This window comes from Oncorhynchus masou, unplaced genomic scaffold (assembly GCF_036934945.1).
Source record: "Oncorhynchus masou masou isolate Uvic2021 unplaced genomic scaffold, UVic_Omas_1.1 unplaced_scaffold_711, whole genome shotgun sequence".
In the NCBI taxonomy this organism is placed as follows: Eukaryota; Metazoa; Chordata; class Actinopteri; order Salmoniformes; family Salmonidae; genus Oncorhynchus; species Oncorhynchus masou.
The window spans coordinates 126,434-132,500 of record NW_027013576.1 but is presented as its reverse complement, the minus strand read 5'-3'; the positions used below and the strand labels follow the sequence as shown (position 1 = coordinate 132,500).

At 43.5% G+C, this 6,067-nt stretch overlaps 1 protein-coding gene across 1 annotated transcript in view; it reads right to left on the bottom strand.

Annotated features, from left to right (window-relative positions):
• The window catches only part of LOC135537106 (IQ motif and SEC7 domain-containing protein 3-like), a 114,556-nt gene that overhangs the window by 1,728 nt on the left and 106,761 nt on the right, over nt 1–6,067 (bottom strand).

The window sequence follows — 6,067 nt, the reverse complement described above, 5'->3', positions numbered from 1 at the left end:
GTCAGAGGGCCCCCGTGCCTCCCTCTCAAACCACTGTGCAGCACTAAGGGTCACTGAACACTGGGGGTGAAGGAGAGAGGGAGGGGTGCTTTTAGACGGCCATTGAACATAGAAGGGGGGATTAGAACTGGTGACGAAGGTGAAACCAACAGGGGGACTAGACATCCACAGACACCACAGGCAACACTCATCAGAATGCATGCCTCATCATTTTACAACACATTTTAGCAGGCCTTGTCACTCGCCAAGCCTGCTCTGTTCAGCAGGCCTGGTCACTCGCCAAGCCTGCTCTGTTCTGTTCAGTTCAGGCCTGGTCACTAGCCAAGCCTGCTCTGTTCAGCAGGCCTGGTCACTCACCAAGCCTGCTCTGTTCAGCAGGCCTGGTCATACCTTCAAAGATCAAGGAGGGTTTTGACATCCTACTTAAACATGACCTCCCATGAAGTTTCCTAAGAAACTCTTTCTTTTCCTACCTGTGAAACTTTTCCGGTTAAAAACTAAAGCATTCTCACTGGGGGTTGTGTACATCCTACATAGTTTGGTGTTGCAGGGAGAATTACTTTGTCTTCGATTCCTATTTAGCCCTATTCCCATGTTTTGAAAATGTCCTTAAAAGCTACAAGAGCAAGTATGTTCAAGGCTTCGATGACATAACACGTTTGTGCATGTTTCGCAACAAATGGACGTCTTAATTCACAATAAACACAATAATTCAATTCAGTCTCAAAGCGAGCACTGCTTTGCTTGCAGGGTGAAAGGCCACTACTTGGCTAATCAACTGTATGACTCCTCCACAGCAGTACTCATGCAGCTTGGGTACCTTCCACAGTTCCCCTCATCTCCCCAAACATATGGGTCTTGGAACGAAGAGATATGTGGGGAAATGTCTAGTTGTCTAAACATCCAGAATGAGCTGCGTTTCATTACAGAGCACTTGTAGGTGGATTCTCAGTGGAGTCTGCTAATCAGCCGCTGAACACATTTGCGGTGAAGCTCGTATGTAAATGAGATCTAAATCAGCCTCATTATGTATGCAGCATGTGTAATTTCCACCAGGAAGTGCTTGTCATGGAGGAATATGTTCCCTTTCGTTATGGAAATGATTAAACACTTACAGTACATTCGGAAAGTATTCAGACCCCTTGACTTTTCCACATTTGTTACATTACAACCTTATTCTAAAAGAGATTACATTTTTTTTTAAACTCCTCAGCAATCTACACATAATACCCCATAATGACAAAGCGAAAACAGGTTTTTGCTCATTTTTTGCAAATGTATAAAACCTTAAAAACATAAATACCTTATTTACATAAGTATTCAGACCCTCTGCTGTGAGACTCGAAAATTGAGCTCAGGTGCATCCTGTTTCCATTGATCATCCTTGAGATGTTTCTACAACTTGATTGGACTACATCTGTGGTAAATTCAATTGATAGGACATGATTTGGAAAGGCACACATGTCTATATAAGGTCCCACAGTTGACAGTAAATGTCTGAGCAAAAACCAAGCCATGAGGTCGAAGGAATTGTCTGTAGAGCTCCGAGACAGGATTGTGTTGAGGCACAGATCTGGGGAGGGGTACCAAAACATTTCTGCAGAATTGAAGGTCCCCAAGAACACAGTGGCCTCCATTATTCTTTAATTGAAGAAGTTTGGAACCACCAAGACTCTTCCTAGAGCTGACCGACCTGCTAAAATGAGCAATCGGGGGAGAAAGGCCTTGGTCAGGGAGATGACAAAAACACGATGGTCACTCTGACAGAGATTTAGAATTCCTTTGTGGAAATGGGAGAACATTCCAGAAGGACAACCATGTCTGCAGCACACCTCTGGTCAGGGAGGTGACCAAAAACCTGATGGTCACTCTCACAGAGCTCACAAATTCCTTTGTGAAAACGGGAGAACCTTCCAGAAGGACAACCATCTCTGCAACACTCCACCAATCAGGTCTTTATGGTGGAGTGGCCAGACGGAAGCCACTCCTCAGTAAAAGGCACATGACAGCCCGCTTGGAGTTTGCCAAAAGGCACCTAAAGACTCTCAGACCATGAGAAACAAGATTCTCTGGTCTGAGGAAACCAAGATTTAACACTTTGGCCTGAATGCCAAAGATCCCTATAGTGAGGCAAGGTGGTGGCAGAATCATGCTGTGGGGATGTTTTTCAGCGGCAGTGACTGGGAGACTAGTCAGGATCGAGACAAAGATGAACAGAGCAAAGTACAGAGAGATCCTTGATGAAAACCTTCTCCAGAGCTCTCAGGATCTCAGACTGTGGCAAAGGTTCGCCTTCCAACAGCACAACAACCCAAAGCAGACAGCCAAGACAATGCAAGAGTGGCTTCGGGACAAGTCTCTGAATGCCCTTGAGTGCAGCCAGAGCCCAGACTTAAACCTGATCGAACATCTCTGGAGTGACCTGAAGATAGCTGTGCAGCGACGCTCCCCTTCCAACCTGACAGAGCTTGAGAGGATCTGCAGAGAACAATTGGAGAAACTCCCCAAATACAGGTATGCCAAGCTTATAGTGTCATACCCAAGAAGAGTCGAGGCTGTAATTGCTGCCAAAGGTGTTTCAACAAAGTGCTGAGTAAAGGGTCTGAATAATTTCACTATGTAAATGTGATATTTCATTTTTTTTTAAATAGATTAGCAATTAGCATTTAAAAAAATTAGATTAGCAAACATTTCTAAAAACCGGTTTTTGCTTTTTCATAATGGCCTATTGTGTTTAGATTGAGGAAAAAAAAACATTTAATCAATTTTAGAATAAGGTTGTAACCTAACAAAATGTGGAAAAAGTCAAAGGGTCTGAATACTTTCCAAAGGCCAAAAGTAAACTCCAGTTTTTGATAGGGGCGACTCTTAGGAAGGAACTTTGGCATGGTAGGCTAGGCCTTAGACCAGGGATCATCAACTAGATTCAACTGCGGGACCATTATTTATTGAATGGATGGTCAGGTGGTCGGAAGATAATTACAAATAATTTGTAGATTGCAAATTGACTGCAAAAAGCCCAAACAGATATAATATTTGATTAGAACATAATCATTTCAAACCTCGCTTACATTTATATACAGTACGATCATGTCTCTCTATTATGCTTGGGAATTAGGGCATAAAATGAACACCAGCCCCCTGGCAAATGCAGGTAGATTTAGGTATAGTCGGATATGAATGTCTGTTTCACCAGCCACGTTGGTGGGGGGTCAATTTGCAGGGCTCTACAGTGGAGCATTATGTTCGCATTTGTGAATAAAAATAGACTCAAAGGTCAAGTATGAACATAATGTGCGATTTGTAGCAAAGAAATGCTGATGTAGTTGTTTTCAAAGTATTTCTGCTGCCTTGTTTCATAGCTGCTAATCGCACAAAGAAATAAGAATCCTACATCCCACCTTGCGCAGCAACAGGTTTGCACACTGTGAGTGAAGCGCTGATAGATTCATTTTTGGAGGCACAAGTACAGGTCAGTAAAGTGAGACAGATGTTTCATCTACTTGACACAGTGGCTGGTGGACCAAAAATACATTTTTAGGCCCCGGTGGGAATATTTGGGAACAGATTTCCCAAATTAAAATAACTTGGAGTTGATTTCCTGGTGTCTGTTGTTATGTTAGTCTTTTATGTCCAACAATGAAAATGTTTTGCTCAGTAAACTTGGGGGGCCAAATAAAACCAACGTGCCAACCTCGGCCCACAGGCCACCAGTTGGGGAGCCCTGCTTTAGAATATTATGCAAGCTTGGTAATGGAACTGTGACAAGAATGACAATTGGCAGGTCCATATTGATTTTCCATGTGGGGTTCGGCTCCGTATTGCCCTTAAGCTGGATGGATGACATGGGTGCCATTTCCATTGGGGCGTTTGATGTACATCTATTCATAATGTAATAAACTAGATTTAGTTTCATCTTTTATCATCCGTCCTTAACGAACAATGAGTCACGCTCTGCCTTTGATTTCTCTCCCTCCTCCCTCCCGCCTTTTCTCTTTCACCTTCTCTATCCATCTCTCCCTCTGTCACACATATTCAGCTTCCTTTTGAGCAAGCTGGACATACTGCAGATTGTGTCTTACAGGCTGTATATAGATCATGGGTACAACATGAATTGACCTGTTATGTGATTAATGACTGTAACTTCAGATATCATTAATGGCACATAATTAATCAATGAAAAACCTTCCTCCATACATGCTACACTTTATCCAGACAGAATAGACCCATGGCAGGGCAGGGTGGTCAAGGGCAAATGGAGCACCCCGCATAGTGAGAGCTCACAGGGGGATGTGGCGGTGTTGGCGGCACCCTGTCTGGTTGTCTCCTGGAGACAGAGGCTATCAAGCTGACCTTATACCCAGCACCGCTGCATTTCGACAGCTTACGTACTCGCTCCCAGGGTTTGACGTTTCAGCGTGGGGAGGAGGTAAGAGACTGTAAGGGTAGAGCGAAAGGACATGATCTCTAAGACCGACACCTACTCTATCCACCTTGGCCTCGGGAGGTACGACATACCTACAACTACAATACACCTCCATCACTAATAATACAACTCCAAATCGGCCTTTAACCCAGGCATTTAACCCAGTCATTTAACCCAGGCATTTAACCCAGTCCTTTAACCCAGTCATTTAACCCAGACCTTTAACCCAGTCATTTAACCCAGTCCTTTAACCCAGTCCTTTAACCCAGGCATTTAACCCAGTCCTTTAACCAAGTCCTTTAACCCAGTCATTTAACCCAGTCATTTAACCCAGTCATTTAACCCAGGCATTTAACCCAGGCATTTAACCCAGTCATTTAACCCAGGCATTTAACCCAGTCATTTAACCCAGTCCTTTAACCCAGTCATTTAACCCAGTCATTTAACCCAGGCATTTAACCCAGTCATTTAACCCAGTCATTTAACCCAGTCATTTAACCCAGTCATTTAACCCAGTCCTTTAACCCAGTCATTTAACCCAGTCATTTAACCCAGTCCTTTAACCCAGTCCTTTAACCCAGTCATTTAACCCAACCCAGTCATTTAACCCAGTCATTTAACCCAGTCCTTTAACCCAGTCCTTTAACCCAGTCCTTTAACCCAGTCCTTTAACCCAGTCATTTAACCCAGTCATTTAACCCAGTCATTTAACCCAGTCATTTAACCCAGTCATTTAACCCAGTCATTTAACCCAGTCATTTAACCCAGTCATTTAACCCAGTCATTTAACCCAGTCCTTTAACCCAGTCCTTTAACCCAGTCATTTAACCCAGGCATTTAACCCAGTCCTTTAACCCAGTCATTTAACCCAGTCATTTAACCCAGTCATTTAACCCAGGCATTTAACCCAGTCATTTAACCCAGTCATTTAACCCAGTCCTTTAACCCAGGCATTTAAACCAGTCCTTTAACCCAGTCATTTAACCCAGTCCTTTAACCCAGGCATTTAACCCAGTCCTTTAACCCAGTCCTTTAACCCAGGCATTTAACCCAGTCATTTAACCCAGTCATTTAAACCAGTCATTTAACCCAGACCTTTAACCCAGTCCTTTAACCCAGTCCTTTAACCCAGTCCTTTAACCCAGTCCTTTAACCCAGTCCTTTAACCCAGTCATTTAATCCAGTCCTTTAACCCAGTCCTTTAACCCAGCAGATACTGTATGTATAATGTACCTCAAAGATGATCAATTTAACTGATACCGCAGTAGGCCGGTTGACTGTTAGAACAAATAAAGCCTGGTTTCAATGAAGCCCAAGCACACTGCCTCTTGTTAAACAGGCCCTGAATGTCACATTGACCAGGTGTGTTTGCCTCTGTGCACCAGTCCTCTGGCGGAGGGATACAAAAGGTCATGTAGCACCTCCAGAGTGGTAATTGCAAAGCCTTTGGGTGCTGTAGTTCTGCTGATTATGTGGAATGGAATTTCTCACAGAAACATACACACACAGCAGTATTGTGGTAGGTTATGTCAACTGAATAAAAGTTGAAACACCCTCTAGAATTATGGTAATTTACCATTTCTATTCACTCATTCTCTCACTCACCTGAAAGCCCAAAGGGCCACCTCCAAACCTCTGGCC